Here is a 16572-nt window from a genome sequence, read left to right as displayed (position 1 = left end):
TCCAGGTTCTTCCACCTTAGTGATGAGAACTCCCAAGAGGGTGGTAGTTTTCCCCACTTTTCAGCTGGAGGGGACATGTGTTAGACCTGGCAAACTTGGCGTGGTTTCCCCTGACTTTTTTCCCTTTGCCGCCTGTATTTTTGACACTGCTGGATTTCGTTTTTGCTGGTTTAGATGCTTTGGGCACTTTGCCACTGCTGAGCAGCTCCAAAGTGCAAGTGCTCCCTGTGTAAATTGTTATTGTGATTGGTTTTCCATGATTGGCATATTGGTTTTACCAGTAAGTCTCTAGTAAAGTGCACTAAGTGTGCCAGGGCTGGTAATTCGAATGCTACTAGTGGGCTTGCAACACTGATTGTGCCACCCACATAAGTAGCCGTGAAAAGAGGTCTCGGGCCTGCCACTGCAGTGCCTGTGCGTAGTTTGTTAACTGGCATATCGACCTGGCCAGTGTACCCACTTGCCAGGCCTTAGCCTTCCCTTTTCTTACACTTAGGACACCCCTATGGTAGGCCCAAGGTACCCCACTGGACAGGGTGCAGTGTATGTAAAAGTTAGGCCATGTACTAGTGTGTGCAACATGTCCTGATAGTGAAATACTGCCAATTTCGTTTTTCACTATTGAAAGGCTAACTTGGCCATAGGACAGAATGAGGAATGCCGTGTAACATGTTTACCTGCATATCTTCCCATAGGAGTGAGATAGAAAATTGGAGTCTGGTATCCCTGAACTCCGAATTTAATAACACATCTTTAAGTAAAGATGTCTTTTAAATACTGTGTTTGAAAATAGCACTTTTATAAAGTGGCTATTTTCTTGTTCAACCTTTCTGTGTGCATCTGCCTGTTTGTGGATTGACTATCTGGTTTGAGAGTGACAGGGGCTGGGGTGGCTCCAGGAGTCTGGGTGAGTCAGCACTAGGTTGAATAGGCCTATCTGCATTTGGAGAGGTGGGAGGAGTAGCATCTGGGCCTGAATAAGGCTGTGCCTGCCTTTCACAATGCTGGCTCCACCTCCTGCAGTGTGTCTGATGACCCTGGCCCACACTAACAAAGGAAGAAGTTGTGCCCTGGCAGAGTGCACCCAGAACTGTTTTGGACTGGGTCCAGGACCCCTCACACATAGAGAACAAAGACTTTTGGGGTATAAGTATGAGAGCTGAAACCCCTGAACTTTAGACTACTTCGTGATCAAGAGTAACCTGTTGCCAAAGAGGACAGCTGAAGAGACTGAGGAGAAGCACTACCCTTGCTGTGTGTCTGGAGTTGGCCTGCAGTTTGCTGTTTTTACTGAGGAGAAGACCAAGGGACTTTGCTGGGTGCTGTGTCCCCTGCTTGAAAAAGGACTTTGCTGTGTGCTGTGTCCATCTGAAGAAAAGTCTCCAAGGTCCTGAGAAGAGCTGGCCTCCTGTTTTTGCAGTTCCAGGCACAAAAGGACTTCACCCCCGGTTCTGACCTTCCAGGAGGTACCTGTAACTGTATGTGAGGCCTTTACTGTTGGCACCTGGAAGCGCGACGCAACGAGGGAGGAGCGTGTCGACCCCGCAGTAGCTGCTGTCGCATCACTGAGGAAGCGTGCAGCCGCATCACCGGAGAAGCGTGCCATCGCATCACTAGAGAAGCATGTTGAAGGGCCAGTCGCAGCTCAGGAAACCACCGATTTCACTGCACGGCCGTCGGGCGTACACGCATCGCCTCCACGTTGTCGCATTGCGCCAAAGACGCCATTTTATCGCATTGCTCCAGGTCATCGCAACGCATCGAGGCGCCATCTTGTCGCATCGTGACTGGAGCGCAGGAAGAGTCGACGCATCCCCTTCTCTGCGACCCTTTTGTTTGTTCTGCATTACGCATCCAAGATACTTTGAAAGTAAAGTGTTGCATTTACCATCTACAAGCTTATTTTGGCAACTACCTTTTTAAAGACATATTACTGAGTATCTGTATGTTGGATTTTTTGTCGTTTTTGTTCTCGTGTGGTTTAGATAAAGATACTTTATTTTTCTAAACTGGTGTGGTGTCCATTTGTGGTGTTTTCACTTTGTTACTGTGAGTGTTGGTACAAATACTTTACACATTGCCTTTGGGATAAGCCTGTCTGCTCGTGCCAAGCTACCAAGGGGGTGAGCAGGGGTTATCTAAAGTGTGTATCCCCCTTACCCTGAGTAGAAGCAAGGGTCCCTGTTTGGTCAAAGGTACCTACCTCTGCCAACTAGAGACCCCCAGTTCTAACAGTGAGCCTTTGTGTTTTGGGGTGTGCATTTTAATGTAATTGAGTCTGTATATTATGGGGCTGTGGAGGTTTTGGGTGTTGTTATGGTGCATGTGGACGGTGTGGTGCATGTGTGTGTGTGGTGGGTGTGCTGTCTGTATATGTGGTGGTGGTGGTGCATGTGTGAGGTGGTGGGTGTGCAGTCTGTTGGTGTAGGGCATGTGTGTGATGGTGGGTGTGCACTCTGTCGGTGTACTGTCTCTGGTGCATGTGTGTGTGGTGGGTGTGCTGTCTACATGTTTGTATAAGTGCCTGAGTTTTATCTTGTGGTGTTTCTGTTTGCGGTAGTGTGTGCTGCTTGTGTCTGTATGAGTGGGTGCATGATAAGGCGTGAGTGTGCTTTGGAAAGGGCTGGGAATAGGGAATTGGGATGTAGATGGGGAAGGGGCGGGAGGTGGGCCAGAAGGTGGGGATGGCTGGGAGGCTGTGGCAATGAGGAGGCCAGAGCTTGAAATGACCACTGTAGGACAAACATACCACTGTGAACACCTCCCAGGTAAGCTATCATCTGCTCCATTTGGCAGCTAAGCCTCTGGATGGCATTCAGCAGGGCAGTCTGGCCTAAAGCGATGCTCCAGATGAGGTCAATAGCCTTCTCATTCCGCGCAGCCAGGGAAACTCAGGCAGGAGGTGGGATCCTGCAGCAAAGTAGATCCCAGGCCTTTTAGTGGCCCTGGATAGGCCAACTAGGGGGAGCAGGAGGAAGTTTGGAGGTGGTATTCTGGGTGGCGGACAAGGATGCAGGTGTAACTGGAGCACTAGAGTCTGCCACCACTGCGGAGTGTCGGCTAGAGGAGAACTCCGAAGAAGATGTAGAGTCACTGGTGGCCTCCGTTGCACTTCCCTCACCTTCCGGGCCACTGTGTCCCTCGCTGTCAATACCAGTTCCTGGGGACAGCACTAATCAACATTGATTCATACATCATACTCAGGAGGATTCACCATCCTGCACCATAAACAAAGTTTAAACTGATTAAAAGACATAATAGAGCGTGTGTGAGTCACCATTGCTGGTAATTGTTTGCTGACACGAACTGAGTAACAGACCTAGCACCCCACATTACCATGTCGTATGAAGAAATATTGAATCTCACTGAACTCAGAGCAGAGACATTTGGGTTCCCCCATGACGAAACTTAATGCATCTATTCATTAATAGAAGAAACAGAAAGTACAACCATCAGTACAGGATCAATTGAAGCCACCATTAAGCAGTTATTATACATTTCCAAAAAAGAAATTAATCACAGGTTACATGCAAGCACACTAATCAAATATCACAAAGTACAACGCATCCCAAGAGGATTCCGGATATCTTTAAAGTCAGCATTATGCAGAAACAACACCAGATTCACTGAAAAGTGGTGTGCCATACTGAACAAGTGTTCATTAGATTTAATTTTATTAATCATCAAAGAACTTTCTAAATTATTGGAAGATCTAAACAAAGAAGTTAATCAACTCAAACAGGAACTTACAGACGGAACAAAAAAAGAAAATTGGAACGAGATACTAAATTACGTCAATGTGCAATTGGACAAATATACTAAGGAAATCAACGAGCGAAAGATCAGGAATATCAAAAGAGACACCATCGACTATAAAATTGGAGCAGTTTATAGTTGGGCTGACATTTACACACGCAGAAGACAACAGAGATCACACATGGAAAGGTCCACTGATACTGATGGATCAACTTCTGATGATTCACAACACTGAAGTCAACCTCCCGGACCAAGAGATAACGACAGATCAAGAAATGGAGGTCCATCCACATCAGCAAAAAGGTCAAATGAGATTCCTTTTTCAGAGAGAGGTCAAGGATCAGAAGTCGAACCAGAAGGGGGGGGGGGGGTGGCACAAAAGCAAAACAACAACCAGTGGCGAAGTTTACGAGAAGCCAAAGACCTTAGTCATCAACATCTCTAAACAATGTTTGATACAGTTCCAATCCAAGACCTTACAGAAAGGAACATCATTTGTACCAATGTTCCATTCAAATCTTCTGGAGACACAAATCAGCTTTTATAAATTCATAAGAACCCTAATGTTGAGACATTTCTTTGAAAATATAGTGGAACCAAATCAGCGATCGCAAAGCAAGACCTTACTAGGACTAAGGATTAAAAGCTCTTTCATTGCTCCCATCAATCATATGGTATTAGATACATATGAGGCGGTAGTGCAAAAAGATTTACTCACCATTTTCAAACAACAAAGATCCAAATCTACTAACATCACACACAAAGAAAGACAAGCATTAATACAATTAGCTTCTAATCCCACTATTACCATATGTCAAGCAGATAAGGGAGGAGCACTGATTATCATGGATACTTATTACTATCTGGAAAATGTCACTGATACCAATACTTACATAAAGTTGTCACACGACCCCACCATTGAATTCCAAAGAATACTCACTAAAATAATTGATAAAGTCATTGACAGAGGAACTATTTCAAAGGAAGAAAAGACATATTTCACCAAAACCAATCTGAACATTTCCTATACATACATGATTCGATACATTCATAAAGAACAACTGAAACCACCTATCAGACCTTTTGTATCTAAGGTCAGATCCATCCATGAACCAATTGGAAAGTATTTGGACAAACATCTACAACCACTAGTACAGAACATGTCCACACACTTAAATGATACTACTGATTTCTTTACCACTCTGGAAAACATGGAACTGGACCCCATACAAGAAACGATTCTATGTACCATTGATGTCAAATCGTTATACACATCCTTTCCCCACAATCTGGGGTTGGAAGCCGTAGAATTTTTCTTACTCAAATCGGATAAGGATGAAGATCTCAAAGTATTCCTGATGGAGCTACTGCATTTTACAGTTTATCATAGCTACTTTAAATGGCATGATGAGTTTTTTACTCAATTGTCCGGAACATCTATGGGAAATTGTGCTGCCCCACGGCCTACGCAAATTTGTTCATGTATAAATTTGAACTAGATCACATACTAAATCAACTGGAGTGGACGGACAATCTCATCATGTACGCAGGTACATCAATGACATTTTTGTATTATGGAGAGGACCACAACAGGAACTATCAAAAGCAATCAATAGATTAAACACGGTGGACAATAGAATTGGGTTTACCTCTACGATTAGTAGGAACCAGATCACCTTCCTAGATGTCCTTATTACCAAACAAGACAGACAGTTGGTTATTAGCATCTACACTAAATCTACAGACCAGAATAACTTACTCCATTACACAAGTTTCCACCAACCTTCCTAAAAAATCATTTACCATACTCAGAATTGCTAAGGATAAAACGGATTCCATCTGATAACCACCTTTACAACAACAGCATGATTACCACAGTGGATAAATTCAAACAAAGGGGTTATCTCGAATCTATCCTACAAGAGGCGGCTAACAAAGCAGAAAACAGAAAACGTGAAAGTCTACTCAAATACAAAGAAACACCTAAAGAGAACGAAAGCAGAGCAGTCTTTGTATCGAAATCTCCCACCCGCAGTTACAGGATAAAAGAAATTATATTGAAATATTGGCCAATGCTACAAATGGAGAAAGATTTCAGAGACGTATTCGAAAATCAACCTAGATTTGCCTACTTACGTACAAGCAATCTCAAGCAAATACTTAACAAAAAATACGACAAGAAATCTGAGAGATACAGAGGAACATTACCTTGTATGAACTGCAGCAGCTGTAACTAAATCATCAAAGGGAATACCTTATCACATCCCACCAGGGGAACTATGGTCAAACATAAAGTTAATGCTACATGTGACAACAGCAACGTGATTTACATGTTAAAATGCCCATGTGGACAAGTTTACGTTGGAAAGACAGAGAGAAAACGAACACAAGAGCAACATCCGAACAAAAAATCAGAAATGCACGGTTGCCATCCATTTCAACAACAAAAATCATAACATTTGCCAACTCAGGTTTATGATCCTGGAACACGTACCTAATATAACCGGCAGTGACAATACCAGATTTTTACTACAGAGAGAGGTTGTTTGGATTAACCATTTGGACACAGTAAATCCTAAGGGTCTGAATGAACTTATGGATTTAAACAGTTTTCTATAGACCGATGTGGGTAGACTGATTCAAACAATGCATTGTATGATGTTGATCTTGACGAATAATATATTGGTTTATCATTGTGGTTCACAGATTGCTTTGTGATGTAATCCAAGTGCATCATACCACCTAGTGTAAGTTTCAGTTAAAAACGCGTCTTCACAATGTCAAAAGTATTCATAGTGGTTCAAAGTATATCATACCACCAGGCGTAGGTTTCAGTTAAAAACGCGTTTATCACTATGCCAGAAGTGTTCATAGTGTTAACCCAATCACATTCTTCTGCACATCACGTTTCACATGGTTTCGCCAGTTTACGTTTTTCATGATGCAGTTTTTTCACACTTTTCATGATTTCATTGCGTTTCATGTTTTTTTTAGAATAGTGCACGTTTTTTAGAATTATGAACATTTGTTGTTCTATGTTGAACCCTTAAGCCGTACCTTTGAGTCGCGTGCACAAACACTTCCGGCTGAAATATGGTTCTTAATCCGGGTAACAACAACGTGGGTACACTCACATTCAAATTCAGAAAACATGAGCAGACACCATTTGACCTCCGCGGATAAGCTCAGCACAACACCTGGTGTGTCTTTGTAATACTTATTGTATCTTGGTCACATCCATTTTGACGATCCGTCACTTACAATGTTTGAATTTTATTTAGATACTATTGATAAACATGTTATGCCGCGTTGGCAATTACATGTAAGACATAAGTTTGTTGCGTAAGTCTTTTGCATAATATTTTGGGGATATATGGGTAATAAAATCAACAACACAGACAACACTCGGTTAAAAAACTCTGGGCACTAATTTTTATATAAATATTTTTGGGATTAACCAATACCATTTCCGTGATTCTTTTATTAATACATTAATTAACGACTGAACACCTTTCCGAGCACCCTTTGGGCACCAGTTTTCTCTTATAAAAAACGTCAGCATTAACCAACACCATTTCCCTGATTCTTTCACAATTGAATACCGTCCTGAGCACCCTCACATGTATTATGAGCGATTGATAGACACGATTTTTAACCCACAAATAACCATTAGATTTTTATCTTTGTTTTGGGGTATCACTAGTTACCATAACTGATCAATATGGTGAAGTCAATGAAAGTAAAACTGAGTTTCATCTATTTTTGTAGGAAGCAAGCCCTTGATGAAGGGCGCAGCCCATAAGGCATTGGGCAAATTCATGGTACAAATATTTGAAGTCAAATGACTAGAATGGAAAAACAAAATCAGATTATGATTCATTAAATGGCTAAAAATAAAAGTCAAATTGATTACCTTATGCACATGAACAATTTATTCCACGAATGTGGGTGGGGACGCACCCTAGTTCCTTGGGACAGCCAAATCAACAGTACCAGACCCGGAACACTGTGGCGAGATGCTTCCCAACCTATGTTGGCATCTTCTCCTGCCTGCCCCGGATGATGCTGAAATGACATATACAATGGTGTTATTGTATCTGTGTAAACAGAGCAGATCATTTACTTTGACCACAAAACAGTTACCAATCTTTCACATTTCACCTGCATTAAACCTCTCAAACGTTTTATCAGCATAAGCCCATGCATGCAGGCAACACTTTTTGAAGACATTTGGTTACAGTTATGTCATGTTATGTTCCCATGAGGCTCAGGGTCAGACTGATTTGCATATGGCCATGTCTGAACTGGGGTGGCAGAGTGAGCTAAAGAATGATGATGGATTAAACCCAGATCAGTTGACTGGGGGCGAGTGCTTGCAATGTTCAACACTCCGTCCATCATCCCCTTTGGTTTTGCTTTGTTCGCCGTAAGTTGGCAGGGTATGCTGAGACGTGGGTCCCTTGCTCACTTTGCCACTGGATTCATGCTAACCTGGCTGATGATGGCTGATTAGCCAGAAACCAGTCCCAGGATTCTTGTTTCCGGTCCAGGGAAGACATGGCTTGGCAGTTCGGGCTGGACTGTTCCCATGAGGCACAGGGTCAGACTGATTTGCATATGGCCATGTCTGAACTGGGGTGGCGGAGTGAGCTAAAAAACTGATGATGGATTAAACCCAGATCATTTGACTGGGGGTGAGTGCTTGCAATGTTCAACACTCCGTCCATCATCACCTTTGGGTTTGCTTTGTTTGCCCTAAGTTGGTAGGGTAGGCCCAGACGTGGGTCCCTTGCTCACTTTGCCACTGGATTTAAGCTAGCCTGGCTGATGACGGCTGATTAGGCAGAAACCGGTCCCAGGATGCTTGTTTCCGGTCCCGGGAAGATATGGCTTGGCAGTTCGGGCTGGACTGTTCCCATGAAGCACAGGGTCAGACTGATTTGCATGTGGCCATGTCTGAACTGGGGTGGCGGAGTGAGCTAAAGAATGATTATGGATTTAACCCAGATCAGTTGACTCTGGGTGAGTGCTTGCAATGTTCAACACTCCGTCCATATCCCCTTTGGTTTTGCTTTGTTCAACCTAAGTTGGCAGGGTATGCCCAGACGTGGGTCCCTTGCTCACTTTGCCACTGGATTCAAGCTAGCCTGGCTGATGACGGCTGATTAGCCGCAAACCAGTCCCATGATGCTTGTTTCCGGTCCAGGGAAGACATGGCTTGGCAGTTTGGGCTGGACTGTTTCCATGTGGCACAGGGTCAGACTGATTTGCATATGGCCATGTCTGAACTGGGGTGGCAGAGTGAGCTAAAGAATGATGATGGACTAAACCCAGATCAGTTGACTGGGGGCGAGTGCTCGCAATGTTCAACACTCCGTCCATCATCCCATTTGGTTTTGCTTTGTTCGCCCTATGTTGGCAGGGTATGCCCAGACGTTGGCCCCTTGATCACTTTGCCACTGGATTCAAGCTAGCCTGGCTGATAACGGCTGATTAGCCAGAAACCGATCCCAGGATGCTTGTTTCCGGTCGAGGGAAGACATGGCTTGGCAGTTTGGGCTGGACTGTTCCCATGAGGCACAGGGTCAGATTGATTTGCATATGACCATGTCAGAGCTGGGGTGGCGGAGTGAGCTAAAGAATGATGATGGATTAACCCCAGATCAGTTGACTGGGGGCGAGTGCTTGCAATGTTCAACACTCCGTCCATCATCCCCTTTGGTTATGCTTTGTTCGCCCTAAGTTGGCAGGGTATGCCCAGACGTGGGTCCCTTGCTCACTTTGCCACTGGATTCAAGCTAGCCTGGCTGATGACGCTGATTAGCCAGAAACCGGTCCCAGGTTGCTTGTTTCCGGTCCAGGAAAGGCATGGCTTGGCAGTTCGGGCTGGACTGTTCCCAAGAGGCACAGGGTCAGACTGATTTGCATATCGCCATGTCTGAATTGGGGTGGCGGAGTGAGCTAAAGAATGATGATGGATTAAACCCAGATCAGTTGACTGAGGGCGAGTGCTTGCAATGTTCAACACTCCATCCATCATCCCCTTTGGGTTTGCTTTGTTTGCCCTAAGTTGGCAGGGTATGCCCAGACATGGGTCCCTTGCTCACTTTGCCACTGGATACAAGCTAGCCTGGCTGATGATGGCTGATTAGCCAGAAACCGGCCCAGGATGATTGTTTCCGGTCTAGGGAAGACATGGCTTGGCAGTTCGGGCTGGACTGTTCCCATGTGGCACAGGGTCAGACTGATTTGCATATGGCCATGTCTGAACTGGGGTGGCAGAGTGAGCTGAAGAATGATGATGGATTAAACCTAGATCAGTTGACTGGGGGCGAGTGCTTGCAATGTTCAACACTCCGTCCATCATCCCATTTGGTTTTGCTTTGTTCGCCCTACGTTGGCAGGGTATGCCCAGACGTTGGTCCCTTGATCACTTTGCCACTGGATTCAAGCTAGCCTGGCTGATGACGGCTGATTAGCCAGAAACCGGTTCCAGGATGCTTGTTTCCGGTCGAGGGAAGACATGGCTTGGCAGTTTGGGCTAGACTGCTCCCATGAGGCACAGGGTCAGATTGATTTGCATATGACCATGTCTGAACTGGGGTGGCGGAGTGAGCTAAAGAATGATGATGGATTAACCCCAGATCAGTTGACTGGGGGCGAGTGCTTGCAATGTTCAACACTCGGTCCATCATCCCCTTTGGTTATGCTTTGTTCGCCCTAAGTTGGCAGGGTATGCCCAGACGTGGGTCCCTTGCTCACTTTGCCACTGGATTCAAGCTAGCCTGGCTGATGACGGCTGATTAGCCAGAAACCGGTCCCAGGATGCTTGTTTCCGGTCCAGGAAAGGCATGGCTTGGCAGTTCGGGCTGGACTGTTCCCAAGAGGCACAGGGTCAGACTGATTTGCATATGGCCATGTCTGTACTGGGGTGGCGGAGTGAGCTAAAGAATGATGATGGATTAAACCCAGATCAGTTGACTGAGGGCGAGTGCTTGTAATGTTCGACACTCCATCCATCATCCCCTTTGGGTTTGCTTTGTTCGCCCTAAGTTGGCAGGGTATGCCCAGACATGGGTCCCTTGCTCACTTTGCCACTGGATACAAGCTAGCCTGGCTGATGATGGCTGATTCGCCAGAAACCGGCCCAGTATGCTTGTTTCCGTTCCAGGGAAGACATGGATTGGCAGTTCGGGCTGGACTGTTCCCATGAGGCTCAGGGTCAAACTGCTTTGCATATGTCAATGTCTGAACTGGGGTGGCGGAGTGAGATAAAGAATGATGATGGATTAACCCCAGATCAGTTGACTGGGGGCGAGTGCTTGCAATGTTCAACACTCGGTCCATCATCCCCTTTGGTTATGCTTTGTTCGCCCTAAGTTGGCAGGATATGCCCAGACGTGGGTCCCTTGCTCACTTTGCCACTGGATTCAAGCTAGCCTGGCTGATGACGGCTGATTAGCCAGAAACCGGTCCCAGGATGCTTGTTTCCGGTCCAGGAAAGGCATGGCTTGGCAGTTCGGGCTGGACTGTTCCCAAGAGGCACAGGGTCAGACTAATTTGCATATCGCCATGTCTGAACTGGGGTGGCGGAGTGAGCTAAAGAATGATGATGGATTAAACCCAGATCAGTTGACTGAGGGCGAGTGCTTGCAATGTTCGACACTCCATCCATCATCCTCTTTGGTTTTTCTTTGTTCGCCCTAAGTTGGCAAGGTATGCTGAGACGTGGGTCCCTTGCTCACTTTTCCACTGGATTCAAGCTAGCCTGGCCGATGACGGCTGATTCGCCAGAAACCGGCCCAGGATGCTTGTTTCCGTTCCAGGGAAGACATGGATTGGCAGTTCGGGCTGGACTGTTCCCATGAGGCTCAGGGTCAAACTGCTTTGCATATGGCAATGTCTGAACTGGGGTGGCGGAGTGAGCTAAAGAATGATGATGGATTAACCCCAGATCAGTTGACTGGGGGCGAGTGCTTGCAATGCTCAACACTCGGTCCATCATCCCCTTTGGTTATGCTTTGTTCGCCCTAAGTTGGCAGGATATGCCCAGACGTGGGTCCCTTGCTCACTTTGCCACTGGATTCAAGCTAGCCTGGCTGATGACGGCTGATTAGCCAGAAACCGGTCCCAGGATGCTTGTTTCCGGTCCAGGAAAGGCATGGCTTGGCAGTTCGGGCTGGACTGTTCCCAAGAGGCACAGGGTCAGACTAATTTGCATATCGCCATGTCTGAACTGGGGTGGCGGATTGAGCTAAAGAATGATGATGGATTAAACCCAGATCAGTTGACTGAGGGCGAGTGCTTGTAATGTTCGACACTCCATCCATCATCCCCTTTGGGTTTGCTTTGTTCGCCCTAAGTTGGCAGGGTATGCCCAGACATGGGTCCCTTGCTCACTTTGCCACTGGATACAAGCTAGCCTGGCTGATGATGGCTGATTCGCCAGAAACCGGCCCAGTATGCTTGTTTCCGTTCCAGGGAAGACATGGATTGGCAGTTCGGGCTGGACTGTTCCCATGAGGCTCAGGGTCAAACTGCTTTGCATATGTCAATGTCTGAACTGGGGTGGCGGAGTGAGATAAAGAATGATGATGGATTAACCCCAGATCAGTTGACTGGGGGCGAGTGCTTGCAATGTTCAACACTCGGTCCATCATCCCCTTTGGTTATGCTTTGTTCGCCCTAAGTTGGCAGGATATGCCCAGACGTGGGTCCCTTGCTCACTTTGCCACTGGATTCAAGCTAGCCTGGCTGATGACGGCTGATTAGCCAGAAACCGGTCCCAGGATGCTTGTTTCCGGTCCAGGAAAGGCATGGCTTGGCAGTTCGGGCTGGACTGTTCCCAAGAGGCACAGGGTCAGACTAATTTGCATATCGCCATGTCTGAACTGGGGTGGCGGAGTGAGCTAAAGAATGATGATGGATTAAACCCAGATCAGTTGACTGAGGGCGAGTGCTTGCAATGTTCGACACTCCATCCATCATCCTCTTTGGTTTTTCTTTGTTCGCCCTAAGTTGGCAAGGTATGCTGAGACGTGGGTCCCTTGCTCACTTTGCCACTGGATTCAAGCTAGCCTGGCCGATGACGGCTGATTCGCCAGAAACCGGCCCAGAATGCTTGTTTCCGTTCCAGGGAAGACATGGATTGGCAGTTCGGGCTGGACTGTTCCCATGAGGCTCAGGGTCAAACTGCTTTGCATATGGCAATGTCTGAACTGGGGTGGCGGAGTGAGCTAAAGAATGATGATGGATTAACCCCAGATCAGTTGACTGGGGGCGAGTGCTTGCAATGCTCAACACTCGGTCCATCATCCCCTTTGGTTATGCTTTGTTCGCCCTAAGTTGGCAGGATATGCCCAGACGTGGGTCCCTTGCTCACTTTGCCACTGGATTCAAGCTAGCCTGGCTGATGACGGCTGATTAGCCAGAAACCGGTCCCAGGATGCTTGTTTCCGGTCCAGGAAAGGCATGGCTTGGCAGTTCGGGCTGGACTGTTCCCAAGAGGCACAGGGTCAGACTAATTTGCATATCGCCATGTCTGAACTGGGGTGGCGGAGTGAGCTAAAGAATGATGATGGATTAAACCGAGATCAGTTGACTGAGGGCGAGTGCTTGCAATGTTCGACACTCCATCCATCATCCCCTTTGGTTTTTCTTTGTTTGCCCTAAGTTGGCAAGGTATGCTGAGACGTGGGTCCCTTGCTCACTTTGCCACTGGATTCAAGCTAGCCTGGCCAATGACGGCTGATTCGCCAGAAACCGGTCCCAGGATGCTTGTTTCCGGTCTAGGGAAGACATGGCTTGGCAGATCGGGCTGGACTGTTCCCATGAGGCACAGGGAGAGACTGATTTGCATATGTCCATGTCTGAACTGGGGTGGCGGAGTGAGCTGAAAAATGATGATGGATTAAACCCAGATCAGTTGACTGGGGGCGAGTGCTTGCAATGTTCAACACTCCGTCCATCATCCCCTTTGGGTTTGCTTTGTTCGCCATAAGTTGGCAGGGTATGCCCAGACATGGGTCCCTTGCTCACTTTGCCACTGAGTACAAGCTAGCCTGGATGATGATGGCTGATTAGCCAGGAACCGGTCCCAGGATGCTTGTTTCCGGTCCAGGGAAGACATGGATTGGCAGTTCGGGGCTGGACTGCTCCCATGAGGCACAGGGTCAGGCTGATTTGCATATGGACATGTCTGAACTGGGGTGGCGGAGTGAGCTAAAGAATGAGGATGGATTTAACCCAGATCAGTTAACTGGGGGCGAATCCTTGCAATGTTCAACACTCCCTCCATCATCCCCTTTGGTTTTGCTTTGTTCGCCCTAAGTTGGCAGGGTATGCCCAGACTTGGGTCCCTTGCTCACTTTGCTACTGGATTCAAGCTAGCCTGGCTGATGACGGCTGATTAGCCAGAAACCAGTCCCAGGATGCTTGTTTCCGGTCCAGGGAAGATATGGCTTGGCAGTTCGGGCTGGACTGTTCGCATGAGGCAAAGGATCAGACTGATTTGCCTGTGGCCATGTCTGAACTGAGGTGGCGGAGTGAGCTAAATAATGATTATGGATTTAACCCAGATCAGTTGACTGTGAGTGAGTGCTTGCAATGTTCAACACTCCGTCCATCATCCCCTTTGGTTTTGCTTTGTTCGCCCTAAGTTGGCAGGAAATGCCCAGACGTGGGTCCCTTGCCCACTTTGCCACTGGATTCAAGCTAGCCTTGCTGGTGACGGCTGATTAGCCAGAAACCAGTCCCAGGATGCTTGTTTACGGTCCAGGGAAGACATGGCTTGGCAGTTCGGGCTGGACTGTTCCCATGTGGCACAGGGTCAGACTGATTTGCATATGGCCATGTCTGAACTGGGGTGGCAGAGTGAGCTAAAGAATGATGATGGATTAAACCCAGATCAGTTGACTGAGGGCGAGGGCTTGCAATGTTCAACACTCCGTCCATCATCCCCTTTGGTTTTGCTTTGTTCGCCCTACGTTGGCAGTGTATGCCCAGACGTTGGTCCCTTGAGCACTTTGCCACTGGATTCAAGCTAGCCTGGCTGATGATGGCTGATTAGCCAGAAACCGGTCCCAGGATGCTTGTTTCCGGTCGAGGGAAGACATGGCTTGGCAGTTTGGGCTGGACTGTTTCCATGAGGGACAGGGTCAGATTGATTTGCATATGGCCATATCGGAACTGGGGTGGCGGAGTGAGCTAAAGAATGATGATGGATTAATCCCAGATCAGTTGACTGGGGGCGAGTGCTTGCAATGTTCAACACTCCGTCCATCATCCCCTTTGGTTTTGCTTTGTTCGCCATACGTTGGCAGGGTATGCCCAGACGTTGGTCCCTTGATCACTTTGCCACTGGATTCAAGCTAGCCTGGCTGATGACGGCTGATTAGCCAGAAACCGGTTCCAGGATGCTTGTTTCCGGTCGAGGGAAGACATGGCTTGGCAGTTCGGGGCTGGACTGTTCCCAAGAGACACAGGGTCAGACTAATTTGCATATCGCCATGTCTGAACTGGGGTGGCGGAGTGAGCTAAAGAATGATGATGGATTAACCCCAGATCAGTTGACTGGGGGCGAGTGCTTGCAATGTTCAACACTCCGTCCATCATCCCCTTTGGTTATGCTTTGTTCGCCCTAAGTTGGCAGGGTATGCCCAGACGTGGGTCCCTTGCCCACTTTGCCACTGGATTCAAGCTAGCCTGGCTGATGACGGCTGATTAGCCAGAAACCGGTCCCAGGATGCTTGTTTCCGGTCCAGGAAAGGCATGGCTTGGCAGTTCGGGCTGGACTGTTCCCAAGAGGCACAGGGTGTCAGAGGCTGTGTTCCACTTGCACGGGAGCAGAAGGACGTTAGCTCCCAATGCCCCTTCTAGGTGTTCCCACAAGCGCTTTTTAGTTAGTCGCGCAATGCTGAAACCCCAGAGGGGGAAAGGGGAATTGGACAGAGAAGAGACTGCTCACACCGTCTGCTTCTTGCTTCAGCGTCAGGCGTCTGCTGTTGGTTCTTTCTTGTAATAGATATTGCTGTAAAAAATGCGTTAATTACTTTACTGCTGGAACTCCTCCTAACCCCTCCCACAACTCCCCCTCTGTAACTCTACCTACCCTGATGTGGTGTGAACTTGCTCCTCTTCTTATTTTTGGTTGTGTGATTCTTGACCCTGGTTTCTCTGTAACGACATATTGGGGTTAATACTATTCTCAAACTATTGCCTCTAGTCTTCTGGATAAGTGTATACTACCTGCTCTATTCCTCACCTCCTAGGTCAAGTTGGTCTTATTAATGATTTGTCTTTTCTTTAGGTAGTTGAAATCTTCTTATTAGTGTTGTCCTGACTTAGCATCACCTTCTCTTTACTGGTTGGCTATCCGCTAGTGATTTGTCCTAGCCGACCTAATTTGTTAACGTGTACTCCTTCTGACTGGTATTGCTCTTGCCCTATACTCTGGTCTCTTCACACTTAGGATAATTGTACTTCCTTAAAATGGTAATAGCAGACAATTAAACTCAAGCGTCTTCTTGAAAATTTCGCCTGAGCACTCGCTAGTACATTGCTGGAGAATTAATTCGGAACAGTCTTACTGTAGTCTGAAGCTTCTCTGCTAGAAGCCGAAGTATCTCTGAAACTGAGTTGGCCTTCGAAGTTCAAATTTGCTGAGGAATTTTCTAGTGCGTACTGTCCTCCTCACGGTTCAGGTGAAGTGCGCCTCAGTTCGCGCTTGACACCTGCTCGACAATGATTGCACCGCAGAACTAGAACGCGCCACGTAGTTTCCTACCGCGGCTAATTGGACCGCCATCTTGGAAACTG

Source organism: Triturus cristatus, chromosome 5_2 (assembly GCF_964204655.1).
Source record: "Triturus cristatus chromosome 5_2, aTriCri1.1, whole genome shotgun sequence".
In the NCBI taxonomy this organism is placed as follows: Eukaryota; Metazoa; Chordata; class Amphibia; order Caudata; family Salamandridae; genus Triturus; species Triturus cristatus.
Note: the sequence above shows the minus strand (reverse complement) of the source record.